The sequence below is a fragment of the Stegostoma tigrinum genome, chromosome 34, assembly GCF_030684315.1.
Source record: "Stegostoma tigrinum isolate sSteTig4 chromosome 34, sSteTig4.hap1, whole genome shotgun sequence".
Classification (NCBI taxonomy): Eukaryota; Metazoa; Chordata; class Chondrichthyes; order Orectolobiformes; family Stegostomatidae; genus Stegostoma; species Stegostoma tigrinum.
The window spans coordinates 28,531,695-28,546,712 of NC_081387.1; the positions used below are offsets into that span (position 1 = coordinate 28,531,695).

At 40.3% G+C, this 15,018-nt stretch overlaps 1 protein-coding gene across 3 annotated transcripts in view; it reads right to left on the reverse strand.

Annotated features, from left to right (window-relative positions):
* The window catches only part of LOC125446636 (carcinoembryonic antigen-related cell adhesion molecule 20-like), a 111,550-nt gene that overhangs the window by 27,152 nt on the left and 69,380 nt on the right, over positions 1-15,018 (reverse strand). For 2 of the 3 annotated variants that reach the window (XM_048520361.2, XM_048520360.2), the window contains one exon: positions 13,642-14,987. The exons of the other annotated variant lie outside the window; for it this stretch is intronic. The gene's annotated coding sequence lies outside the window, so the exon portion shown is untranslated. Of the gene's footprint in view, positions 1-13,641; positions 14,988-15,018 lie in introns of those variants that run through there. 3 annotated transcript variants of the gene reach the window in all.

Consider the following 15,018-nt stretch of genomic DNA (forward strand, 5'->3'; position numbering starts at 1 on the left):
GCCTCCAGGAATTCCCTGGCATATCTCCGTTTGGTTTGTGCAATTATCAATGTGTTGTCCCAGTCAAATTCGTGACCCTTGTTGTCTGTGTGTAGTGAGACAAGTGAGAATTGGTCATGTCTCTTGGTGGCTAGCGGGTGTTTACATTTAGTCAATTTTCTTCCAGTTTGGCCTATGTCGTGTTTCTCACAGTACTTGCATAGTATTTTGTATATTAACCCAGTTTTGCTGGTTTTAGACATGGGATCCTTTACGTATGTCAATAGCTGTCGTAGGGTGGTTGCTGGTTTGTGGGCTACTCTGATACCTGGGTGTTTGAGTAGCCTTGTGGTCATCTCTGAAGTACTGTTCTGCTTTCCAAAGCAGAACAGGTACACTTATACTGAGTCTTCAAAAGAAATCGATACCCAAAAAGCACAATCCATCGTTACTTCCGAGACAGACCACAACGGGAAGACACAATACAACCAGACTCCCTAATCACCCTACCATACTTCAAACACATTTCAGCAATGACCACAAGGTTACTTAGACCCCTAGGTATCAGAGTAGTCCACGAACCACAACCACCCTACAACAACTCCTGATGAGCCGAAAGGATTCCATACCCAAAACTGACAAACCGGGGTAAAATACAAAATACCATGCAAGGACTGTGAGAAACACTACAGAGGCCAAGCCGGAAGAAAACTGACTATACGGATACATGAACACCAACCAGACACTAAGAGATATAGCTAATTCTCACATCTCGCTACACACGGACAACGAGGGGCACGAATTTGACTGGGACAACATGTCAATAATCGCACAAGTCAAACAGAGACACACCAGGGAATTCCTGGAGGCCTGGTATCTAACTGGAACGTTATGAACAAATACATTGAATTACACTCTGTGTACAAACCACTGAGAAATAAAACAGGAAATAATACCAATTACCCCAGAAAACTTAAGCATACAAATAACAAGTGGGACAGAATACCGACACTTCACCAAACATGCACTGATGGTGTTACTGGAGGAGCAGGGTGATGAAACGTTTGCAACCAAACCACTGGCTCGGCGAGCATGTCTACAACCTCATCCACAACCCGAACTACAAATATTCTCAGAAACTTTGTACTGGAAAATATCCCCCACGTTCCACTTAACCTAAAGTGCATCCAGCAATCAATGTCTTCAATCATGTGAAATGCAGAGGGGGGGATCATGGTTAGTGAAGTTTACATGAAGAAGCACTGTTTCTGTCCTGAGCCCAGCCTAGAAAATCATCTGCCATAACCAGTGCTCCATGCTAACTGTTACAAATGCTTTTGAATGTGGATGACAGAACAAGTGAAGTAAGAGCAAGAAATATGTCTAGGGAAGGCATTATTCCCCCATCAGGAAAACACATTGTGGCTAAATAGATTCAACCATTTTCAGCTGCTTCATCCATGGCCTTCCCTTCATCATAAGGTCAGCTGATGTTTGCCAATGATTGAACAATGTTCAGCATCATTTGCAACTCCTCAGATTCTGAAGCAGCCCATATTCAGATGCAGCAAGGTCTGGACAACATCCAGGCTTGGGATGACAAGTTACAAGTAATATTTGGGCTACACAAATGCCAAACAATGATCATCTCCAATAAGAGACATTCTAACCATCGCTTCTTGATATCCAAATACGCTACCATCACTGAAATCCACCCTGTGACCCATTAACATCATGGAGGTTACTACTGACCAGAAACTTGACTGGACTAGCCAAATAAATAGAGGCCACAAGAGCAGGTCAAAGGCTAGGACTCTTGCAGTGGCTAATCCACCTACTGACTCCCTAAAACCTGTCTATCACCTACGAGGTAAGACAGGAGTGTGATGGAACACTCTCCTCTTGCCTGGATGGGTGCAGCTCCAACAAAATACAAAAACGTTGAAACCATCCAAGAGAAGACAATCTGCTTGACAGGTACTGCATCAACCACCCTCAACATCTACTTCTTTCACCACTGACACACAGTGGCCAGTGGACACCATGTCTAAATACACTGCACTAATTCAAATTGGCTCCTCTGACATGTTCCAAATTTGCAATCTCTACCTTGTGAAAGAACAAGCACCGCAGGCACATGGGAATATCATGACTTGTATTGTCGCTCTTAGTCACATGCATCCACTGCACCCCCCCAACCCCACACCCCCTCCCTCCACATCTTGGAAATATCATTGCTCTTTCACTATGTTGTCAAAATGTTCAATTTCAAGTTTAATAGGTAGATACCTTTTAGGTTTAGGGCAATTAAAATTAATTGAAACTCTGGAGTTTCTAAGGTATTTACAGAACAAAGATCCTCCCATGTGTAGTAGCAATGTTGGAGGTGAAGGATTAGAATAATAAAAAAAAATGACAGGCAGATCTGTTTAGCTGAAACTTGCAAACATTAAGCCTGAGGAGAATTTCTCAGGTTTTGTTAGATTTGAGAATCTAATTCACCTAATTCCAAATCCCAAAGAAAGATTGAAAATCTGTAAATAAAGGTAAGTCTTGAAATATCTAGATACTTTATAGATCATAAGGTTTGGCAAGATGATTGGTGGATAGATGTTTGGTTTGAATCTCAACCTGAGGCATCCCAGGTCATGTTACCTCGTAATTAGATTGCAGGGGAGATCGTCTTTTAGCAACTCTGAGGAAGGGTCATGCAATCTGAAATGTTAACTCTGATTTCTCTCCATAGATGCTGCCAGGCTTGCTGAGCTTTTCCAGCAATTTCTGTTTTTGTTTCTGATTTACAGCATCTGCAGTTCTTTTGAATTTTATACAGACTTTAATTTTGGGTTTATTTGTGTGTTTTCTTGTGGAACTGTTAATTTTCACAGCATACTGTGAGAAGGCAGTTGTGTATCTGCTGGCAGCCAGAACAAGAAGCATACAAGCCAGTAGTGCTCCTGAACTGGAGACATTAATGTAGTGAAGCCTTCATATTTAACTTTTGTTAGAGTTGAGCTTTGAAGGATTGTGGGGAAATTCTTTGTTTTTTGGTGATGCTGTATATTTTTAAAAGGAGATATTGAAAAGACATGTTGGCACATTTGTTTAAAACGATTTCTGGGAAATCATATGACTTTGACTCATTGTTTCTTAGAAATGCATTCAGCATGAAATTTCATTGTTCTCATGAGTAGCACCAGGAGACTGTGCTTCTGGAGCATGTTGCATTTTCCAAGAGTCCTGAGATACCTGCATGTGCTAAGTGACCTGTGTCTCACAGAACAGCTAATCAGTGACATTCCACATCTTATGCTTTTTGTTTTCCTTCAGGAATGACCAATTATTGGCTAAAAGTTTTTTTATTATCAAAGAGAAACTCTGCAGACGCAAATACTCCTTTCCCTTTGATTTGTACATGACAATTTGCTTGTCTGCATGTGTGTTCATTTGTGTGTGTGTTTTGTTTTATTTATGGGGTAACCATAATATTTTTCATATTCCAAACTATGTATGTTAACCGGGATGCATCTGCATTGAATAAGTTTTGATCTATAATAAAAGAATCATTTGTGTATCTTTGACAAACTTTTTGGATGGACTTTTTGGTTTTAAGTAATCACAAGAAAGCATATTAATGAAGATACTGGGGACTGGGTTAATTAGTGAATTGGTGTTGTGATTCATGCAATGGTGGGAGTTCAGAGACAGAGGGGCAGTGCATACCTCCCATGTTAATTGCCACATAAAACTGAGGACAGCAATAACAGGTGATTATTTGGAAACTGGATAGTAATATTTATAGAATGAGAAAAGGAGACAGACCAGATTTCATGTGAAACAAAAATAGCTTTGGCAGTCACAGGTGGAAGATTTATTTCAGAGATTAAAAAGAAAAACATCCCCAGCTAGGCCATTATAATGGCTGGAGATTTCAGAGTCAGAAAATAAAAGAAAATAGTTGGGTAAAGCCAAATAGAACTCAGTTGCAGATGAAGCACCATTAACGAGAAAAAGAACAATTGTGAGACCGAGCACAAACCCTGCATTCACTGCAGGGAAATGATCCAGATCCAAGAGATGTTCTAGAAAAGGAAAGGTTCTTTCCTTGTTCAGCTGAAACAGATGCAGTCCATGCTTGGAATGCCCATCGGGGTAATATACTGGTGTCCGTCAGGTAAATATACCAATGATTGACAGGTGAATACACTAGGGCCTGTCAGGGAAACAGATTAGTGTCCATCAGGCAAATAGATCAGTGCCCGTCAAATAATTATAATAATGCCTGTCAAACAAAATGTTAGTGCTCATCACATTAATAAAGTAGTATCCTTCAGGTAAACAGATCAGTGCCTGCTGTGTCAATGCATTCGTGCCTGTCAGATAAACACATTATTGTCTGTCAAACGTACATATTAATGCCTGTCAAGTGAACACAGTGGTATCTGTCAGGTGAATACATTAGGTCTTGTCAGGGAAACACATTTGTGCTCAGAGACGATCAGGTAAACACACTAATGCCTGTTTACCTGCCTGCTAAGTCAATACATCAGTGCCCAACAGGAAAACACAGCAGTGCCCTTCATGTGAATAAGCTAATGCCTGTTAAGTGAACACCATAGTGCCCATCAAACTAATTTAGTAGTGCCCATCAGGTGAATAGGTGAACACATTAGTGCCCATCAGGTAAACACATTAGTTCCTGTCAGGTGAACATATTAGTGCCCATCAGGTAAATACATGATTGCATGTCAGGTAACTATTAATATTACTAACTGATGTGAATGTAGTAGTGCCGGTCAGGTGAATATGCTAGTTTCTCATCAGGTATTTGTGTCATTTAAGAAAGTACATCAGTGCCTATCGGCTGAATGCACGAGTGCCCATCAAGTGAACATCTTAGTGCCTGTCAGGTAAACATAACAGTGCCCATAAGGTTAACTAATTGGTGCCCGTCAGGTGAATACATTATTGCCCGTTAGGTAAACAGATTAGTGCCCATCAAGTGAACATTTTGTACCTGTCAGGTAAACACGTCAGTGGTAATCAGGTGAACACTTTAGTGCCCGTAAGGTGAACACATTACAGTTCATCAAGTGAAAAAATAATTGTCTGTCTCATTTACAAAGTATTGTCCGTAAGATGAACAGGTTGATGCCTGTCAGGTAAACACATTACTGCCTACCAGGTGAATACATAAATGCCCATCAGGCGAACACATAAATGCCCGTCTGGTGAACATATTACTGGCTATCAGGTGAACACATTATTGCCCGTCATGTGAACACATACCTGCCCATCAGTTGAACACATTACTTCCTGTCAGGTGAACATATTAATGACCGTCAGGTGAACACATTACTGACATCAGGTGAACACATTCGTGTCTGTCGGGTGAACGAATTGATGCCCATCAGGTGGACAAATTACTGACTGTTCAGTGAACACATTAATGCCTGTCAGGTGAACACATTAATGTCCATCAGGTCAATGCATTATTGCCCATCAGGTGAACACGTTAATGCCTGTCAGGTTAACACAACGCTGCCCATCATGTGAAAACATTAATACCCATCAGGTGGCTGCATCAGTGCCCATCAGTTGAATACATTCATATCTCTCAGGTGAACACATTATCGCTCATCAGGTGAACATATTAATGCCCATCCGCAGAACACAATGCTGCCTGTCAGGTGAACTCATTAGTATTTGTTGGGTGGAAACTTTAATGCCGCTCAGTTGAACACATTATAGCGTGCCAGGTAGACACATTAATGCCGGTCAGGTGAACATGGCAGTGCCCATTAGGTGAACATATTACAGTCCATCAGGTGAAAAAGTTATTGTCTGCCAGATTAAGAAAGTATTGTCCATAAGATGAACAAGTTGATGCCTGTCAGGTAAACACACTAGTGCACGTCATGTAAATGCATTAGCTCAAGTCAAGCGAACATATCGGTGCCCATCATGTAAACACATTCCCGTAGTCAGGTGATACAGCAGTCCCAGTTAACTAAACACATTAATGTCCATTAGATAAACACATTAGTGTCTGTCAAATGAACACATCATTGCCCATCAAGTTCACACACGACTGCCCTTCAGGTAAATATGTTTGTGACCAATCGTGAATATACAAGTGCCAGTCAGGAAAACACATTAATGCGCAGTACAAGAACATCTTAGTGTCTGTCAGGTGAACATTTAGTGCCATCAGGTGAACACATTGCTACCCATCAGTTAAACACATTAGTACCTGTCAGGTAAACACATTGATACCCATCATATAAATACATTAATACCCATCAGGTGAACACATTGATACCCAACAGATAAACACGTTAATACCCATTAGGTAAACACATTAGTGCCCATCAGGTGAACACAATACTGCCCTTTCGGTGAATATGTTACCACCTGTTGGGTGAACACATTACAGTCCATCAAGTGAAAAAATAATTGTCTGTCTCATTAACAGAGTATTGTCCGTAAGATGAACAAGTTGATGCCCATCAGATAAACATATTATTTCCCGTCATGTAAATGCATTAGTGCACGTCAAGGGAACATGTCAGTGCCCATCAGGTAAACATATTCCTGTCTGTCAGGTGATATAATAGTGCCAGTTAACTAAACACAATAATGCCCATTAGATAAACACATTAGTGCCTGTCAAATGAACACATCATTGCCTATTAAATGCACACACGACTGCACATCAAGTAAATACATTTGTGACAAAAGGTGAACATACTAGTGCCAGTCAGGAAAATGCTCAGTACAAGAACATAATGTCTGTCCGGTGAACATTTAGTGCCATCAAGTAGATATGTTAGTGCCCATCAGGTAAACACGTTAATACCCATTAGGTAAATACATTAGTGCCTGTCAGGTGAACACAACACTGCCCAGCAGGTGAATACATTAGTGCCCATCAAGTGAACATATTGCTGCTCATTAGGTGACCACATTAATGCCCATCAGGTGAATATATTAATTTGTGTCACATAAACACATCAATGCCCGTTAGGGGAACACATTACTGCCTGTCAGGTGAACACACTACTGCCTATCAGGTGCAAACATAAATGCCCATCAGGTGAATGTATTAATCCCTGTCAGGTGAACACATTACTGCCTGTCATGTTAACCTATTATTGTCTGTCAGGTGATAAATATTAATGCCCATCAGCTGAACACATTACTGCCTGTCAGGTGAACATACTACTGCCTATCGGGTGAACATATTGATGCACATCAGGTGAACACATTTGTGTCTGTCAGGTGAACCCATTAATGCCCATCAGGTGGACAAATTACTGACTGTTCAGCAAACACATTAATGCCTGTCAGGTGAACACATTAATACCCATGAAGTCAATGCATTATTGCCCATCAGGTGCACACGTTAATGCCTGTCAGGTTAACACAACGCTGCCCATCATGTGAAAACATTAATACCCAACAGGTGGCTGCATCAGTGCCCATCAGGTGAATACATTCATATCTCTCAGGTGAACACATGTTGCTCATCAGTTGAACACATTACTGCCTGTCAGATGAACATATTAATGCCCATCAGTAGAACACAATGCTGGTGAACTCATTAGTATTTGTTTGGTGAAAACTTTAATGCCTCTCATTTGAACACATTGTAGCGTGTCAGGTAGAAACATTAGTGCTGGTCAGGTGAACATGGCATGCTCGTGAGGTGAACACATTACAGTCCATCAGGTGAAAAAGTTATTGTCTGCCAGATTAACAAAGTATTGTCTGTAACATGAACAAGTTGATGCCTGTCAAGTGAACACACTAGTGCACGTCATGTAAATGCATTAGTGTATGTCAAGTGAACATATCAGTGTCCATCAGTGATATAATAGTGCCAGTCAACTAAACGCATTAATGCCCATTAGATAAACACATTAGTGTCTGTCAAATGAACACATATTTGTCCATCAAGTTCACACACGATTGCCCATCAGGTAAATATGTTTGTGATAAAAGGTGAATATACAAGTGCCAGTCAGGAAAACACATTAATGCGCAGTACAAGAACATAGTATCAGTCAGGTAAACACATTGATACCGATCAGGTAAACACATTAGTGCCCATCTGGCGAACACATTACATCCCATCAAGTGAACACATTACAGCTCATCAGGTGAACATACTGCCGCCCGTCAGGTGGATGCATTAGTGCCCATCAGGTGAACACATTAATGCCCATCAGGTGAATATATTAATGCACTTCAGGTGAGCACAATACTGCCCATCAGGTAAGCACGTAAATGTCCATCAGGTGACATAGTAATATGTGTCAGGTGAACATATTTATGCCTGTCAGGTGAATACATTACTGCCTGTCAGTTGAACCTATTACGGCACAACAGGTGAACACATTGATGAGAGTCAGGTGAACACATTGTTATCCACCAGGTAAAGACATTAGTGTCTATCAAATGAACACTTTGGTCCCTGTCAGGTGAACATATCAGTGCCAATAGTTGAACATGTTAGTGCCGGTCAGGTGAACATGGCAGGGCCCATTAGGTGAACACATTATAGTCCGTCAGGTGAAAAAGTTATTGTAAATCAGATTAACAAAGTATTGTCTGTAAGTCGATCAAATTGATGACTGTCAGGTAAACTCATTAGTGCCCGTCATGTAAATGCATTAGTGCATGTCAAATAAACATATCAGTGCCCATCAGGAAAACACACTCTTGTCTGTCAGGTGATATAAGAGTGCCAGTCAATTAAACACATCAGTGTACATTATATAAACACATTAGTGCCTGTCTAATGAACATACCATTGCCCATCAAGTGCACACACGATTGCTTGTCAGGTAAATACATTTGTCATAAAACATGAACATACTAGTGCTAGTCAGGAAAGCACATTAATGGTCAGTACAAGAACATCTTAGTGTCTGTCAGGTGAACAATTTAGAGCTGTCACGTAAACACATTAATACACTTCAGGTGAACACATTACTGCCCATCAGGTGAATATATTACTGGCTGTCAGGTGAACATATTACTGCCCGTCAGGTGAATACATCACTGCCTGTTAGGAAAACACATTAATGCCCATCTAGTGGATAAATTACTGCCCGTTTGGTGAACACATTAATACCCATCAATTGCACACATTAATGCCCGACAGGTGAACACATTAAAGCGTGTCAAGTAAACACATTGATGCCTGTTAGGTGAACACATTACAGCCCATTAGGTGAACACATTACTGCCCATCAGGGGAACACATTAATGCATGTCTGGTGAACATATTAATGCCTGTCAGATGAACACATTAATGCCTGTCGGGGGAACACATTATTGTCCATCAGACGGACAAATTACTGCCCATTTGGTGAACACATTAATTCCTGTCAGGTGATACAGCAGTCCCAGTTAACTAAACACATTAATGCCCATTAGATAAACACATTAGTGCCTGCCAAATGAACACATCATTGCTCATCAAGTTCACACACGACTGCCTGTCAGGTAAATACATTTGTGACAAAAGGCAAGCATACTAGTGCCAGTCAGGAAAACACATTAATGCGCAGTACAAGAAGATGTCAGGTGAACGTTTAGTGTCATCGGGTAGATATGTTAGTGCCCATCGGGTAAATACATTAGTGCCCATCAGGTGAACACATTACTGCCCTTTTGGTGAAAACGTTACCACCTGTCGGGTGAACACGTTACAGTCCATCAAGTGAAAAAATTATTGCCTGCCAGATTAACAAAGTATTGTCCGTAAGATGAACAAGTTGATGCCCGACAGGTAAACACATTATTGCCAGTCATGTAAATGCTTTAGTGCACGTCAAGTGAACATGTCAGTGCCCATCAAGTAAACATATTCCTGTCTGTCAATAGTTTAATGGTGCCAGTTAACTAAACTCAATGATGCCCATTAGATTAACACATTTGTGCCTGTGAAATGAACATATCATTGTCCGTCAAGTGCACACATGATTGCCTGTTAGGTAGGTACATTTGTGATAAAACATGAATATACTAGTGCCAGACAGGAAAACACATTAATGCTCAGTACAAGAGCAGCTCAGTTTCTGTCAGGTGAACATTTAGTGCCGTCAGGTAAACACATTAATACACATTAAACACACTAGTGCCCATCAGGTGAACACATTAATGCCCATCAGGTGAACACATTAATGCCCATCAAGTGGACAAATTACTGCTGTTCGGTGAACACATTAACATCCATCAGGTGAACACATTAATGCCTGTTAGGTGAACACATTACTGCCCATCTGGTTGACACATTACAGCCCATCAGGTGAACACATTACTGCCTAATAGGTGAACGTATTAATGCATGTCAGGTGAACATATTAATGCCTGTCAGATGAATATGTTAATGCCTGTCAAGTGAACACATTAATGTCCATCAGGCGAACACATTACTGCCTGCCACGTGAAAACATTACTACCTGTCAGGTGAACATATTACTGCCCTTTCGTTGAACATGTTAACGCCTGTCAGTTGGACATATTACTGCCCAGCAAGTGAAAGCATCAGTGCCCATCAGGTGAACACATTAATGCCTGTTAGGTGAACACATTACTGCCCATCTGGTTGACACATTACAGCCCATCAGGTGAACACATTACTGCCTAATAGGTGAACGTATTAATGCATGTCAGGTGAACATATTAATGCCTGTCAGGTGAATATGTTAATGCCTGTCAAGTGAACACATTAATGTCCATCAGGTGAACACATTACTGCCTGCCACGTGAAAACATTACTACCTGTCAGGTGAACATATTACTGCCCTTTCGTTGAACATGTTAACACCTGTCAGTTGGACATATTACTGCCCAGCAAGTGAAAGCATCAGTGCCCATCAGGTGAACACATTAATGCCTGTCAGGTGAACAAATTCATTCTGTCAAGTGAACACAGTACTGCCAATCAGGTGAACACATTACTGCCTGTCAGGTGAGCACATTGTTACTTGGCAGGTAAACACATTAGTACCCATCAAATGAACACTTCGGTGCCTGCCAGGTGAACACATCAGTGCCAATCAGGTGAACATGTTACTGCCAGTCAGGTGAATATGGCAGTGCCGGTCAGGTAAACATGGCAGTGCCCGTAAGGTGAACACATTACAGTCTATCAGGTGAAAAAATAATTGTCTGTCAGATTTACAAAGTATTGTCCATAAGATGAACAAATTGATGCCTGTCAGGTGAACACACTAGTGCACGTCATGTAAATGCATTAGCGTATGTCAAGTGAACATATCATTGCCCATCAAGTGCACATACAGCTGTCCATGTTTTGTGACAGATCGTGAATATACAATTGCCAGACAAGAAAACACATTAATGCTCAGTACAAGAACATCTTAGTGTCTGTCAGGTGAACATTTAGTGCCGTCAGGTAAAGGTATTAGTGCCCATTAGGTAAATATATTCATATCTAACAGGTAAACACATTAGTGCCCATCAGTTGAACACATTACTGCCCATTACGTAAACACGTTAATATCCATTATGTAAGCACATTACTGCCTGTCAGGTGAACAATTACCGCCGGTCAAACTGACACATTAATGCCTGTCAAATGCACATATTAATGCCTTTCTGGTGAAAGCATTAGTGCCCATCAGTTGAATATGCTAGTGCCTGTCAGGTAAAGACATTAGTGCCTGGCAGCTGAAAATACTAGTGCCTGCCAGGTGAACACATTAAGTGTCCTTCTGTAAAATAGTTCAGTGCCCACCAGGTAAATATACTAATGTGTTAGTACCCATCACGTTAACACATTTCTACCTGTCAGGGGAACACATTAGTCATTGTCAGGTGAATATACGAGTGCCCCTCAGGGGAAACTCAGTTCTGCTCATCACACTAATATACTCCTACCTGTCAGGTGAACATATTGGTGCCCATCAGGTGAATATATAAGTGCCCATCACGTAAGCATCTCCATGTCCATCAGGTGAATGTTTTAGTGCCTGTCTATGTTGAAAATGCACACTTTGAAGTGGATAGGGTGGTCAAAAAGTCATATGGCATGCTTGCCTTCGTTGTTTGTATTGTTGTTTGTTATCTGTTCTATGAACCATCCTCTGCGTGAAAATGTTGCTCCTCAGGTCACTTTTAAATCTTTCCCCTTCCACCTTAAAATATGCCACCTTGTTCTGAACTCCCCCATTCTAGGGAAAAGACCCTCGCTATGAACCATATTTATTATCCTCATGATTTTATAAACGTCTGTAATATCACCCCTCAACTTCCTACACTCCAGTGAAGAAAATCCCATCGTATCCTTATCAGTCAAACCCTCTAATCCTGGCAATATCTTGATAAATATTTTCTGAACACTCTCCAACTGAATAACATCCTTCCTGGAGCAGGGCAACCAGAACTGTATAGAATACTCCAAAAGTGGCCTCATAACATCCTGTATAACCTCAAAAAGTCCTGTCCTTGTGTGTTTTACCCAAAATGCAGTACCTCACACTTATCCTAACTAAACTTCATCTGCCACTGCTCAGTCCAGTGGCCCAATAGTTCAAGATCCCTTTGTGATCTTAGATAACCTTCTTCACTGTCAACTATATCACTAATTTTGGTGTGATCTGTAAATTACTAATCATGCCTCCTAAATTCTGTTCCTGATTTCCAGCATCCACAGTACTTCGACTTTTTTCCTTTAAATATTTTGTAAGTTTTAATGAAATCACCTCTCATTCTCTGAACCTCTGGAGAATACAGGCAGAAATTGTTCAAAAGCTCTTCATTGGAAAGTCCCAACACCTCCAGAACAAATCTAGTAAACCTTTGTTTTGCTCCATCTGTGACTTTCCTAAGATAAAGAATATATTTCCTGAGATAAGAAGACTAAAACTATACACTGTACTCCATGTGTAGTCGAAACAAGCTCCTTCAAATTAAAAGTAAAACCACTATTCCTGGACTCAAACCCTCTTGTGTTAAAGGCTAACATTCCGTTCACCTTCCTAATAGCTTGCTGCTCCTGCATGTTAGCCTTCAGTTATTCACAAGTACATCCAGGCCCCTTTGTACATCTACTCTTTCCAACCTCTTACCATCTAAGAAATACTCTGCACATCTGAACTGTGGGAGTGGTTAGAATTTTTTTAGATCAGTATTTTGAGGAACCAACTTTGTTATCTTCATTGGGATAGAAAATACTCATAATTTAACTTTAAACTGATGTCACAAATCAAAATAAAGGAAACTACAAAAATGTAAACTACAAAAATGTAAGGGGTGAATTGCCTGCAGTAGAATGGGTAACTTCATTAAAAAGTCATGAAAGTGAATAGGCAATGGCTAATATTTAAGGAACAAATGAATCCATTTTGCTCATGAAGATAATTACAGTAATATCCAAACTGGAGTCACATAAAGTTGCAAGGAAAAATAGCAAGCTTGAGGGTTGGGAGCCCAATGATTGTATACTGCATTCAGATTGACATTTTGTCCAGATAAAATGTGCATTGTAATTTGCATCAAGTTGTCCAAATGATCTAATTCTAATCTGTTTCTGGATTTATATTTATTTGAATTCATGAGACTAAATCAACATGGCCAGCACTTGATGTCCAAAGTGTTGCACAATTGTCGAGAACAGTAGACAGCTTTTGAAACTGGATGTTGTTTATTTTTATTTTGGTTTTATTTATTGTGATCACATGTACCTAGATAAAGTGAAATGTTTGCACACAGCACAGGCAGGTCACACCACACAAAGATCATAGGGTGATAGAACAGAGTGAGGAATACAAAGTTTTGGCCATAAGGAAGGTGCACCAAAAGCAAGATCAACATTAGGTTTGAAATTTAAGGGGTCCATTCAAACATCTGATAACAGCAGGGAAGAAGCTGTTCTTGAACCTGTTGGTATCTCCTGCCTAATGACAGAACTCGGGGTGAGGAGTCTTTGATGATGTTGACTGCCTTTCCAAGGCAATGGAAAGTGTAGATGGAGTCAATGGATGAGAGGTTGGCTTGATTGATTGCCTGTGCCATTTAGACTGGTATTTAGACCTGTCCTCCAAATCACCATCATAAATTTGAACTTGGAGTATTGATCACATATCTGTGTGGCCACATTCTCCTCTGGGTTAGTATTCGAGTAGTTATTTTGATACCAATCACAAAAAACGTCTTTTATAAATTCATAATTGTTTATCTTAGTAATTACAGCCTGATCAAATGCATGCCACTCAAGTAATTCCCCTTCTGGTAATCTGCATTCCAGGTGGTCATATAGCAGGTTGAAGGATTACTGCAGCGTCCACATTGCTGCTGAGAGTAGTCAAAGCCTTCTGACCTCTATCACTGTACTAAACATGTCATCTATATACAGAGTCCTCGGTTTACTGATCTCAGCATTCACATGCTGCACAGCTTAAATTGTTGTCAATCAGCTTCTCTGTAAAAATTTGTACAGTGCTACCAGTTGACTAAGGACTGTCAATGCAATTATGCCTTTGTGAGTATTTTCAGTGAACATTTCTTTCTTGGATTGTTGTATGTATTCACTTGCTCCGTGTAGTGTGCAATCAAAACACTACAGTTTTAATTTGTGCACTCACTGCGAAGTTTCTTTCATATCATTTTCAGGTTGAAATGTTATAATAACACACCAACACTTTGGCTAATTCATTAAATTGTCCTTTCTTCAGTTAAGCTGCTAAACATTGCAAACACTGTTCTAAGAAACATTTCAATATCTTGAATAATTGAGACCTGCTTCCATGTGTCATTAATTCCCAGATCTTCTCTGATAGCAGTGCAATGCTGTTGCGACAAATAATTGACTTCACACTGTAACACTGCTACTGCTCCATTTTTCTTTCCCAGCATAAAGGAAATACCACTTTCTGTAAGTTAAGGTCACTGTTAGCATAAAATTGCTTGATTGCTGTAATGATCGAGACACTGCCGGAAGCAGAAAGTTTCACAGCTCCTGCAAAGACATTCTTGTAAACAAGTTTAGATTTTGGTCACAAC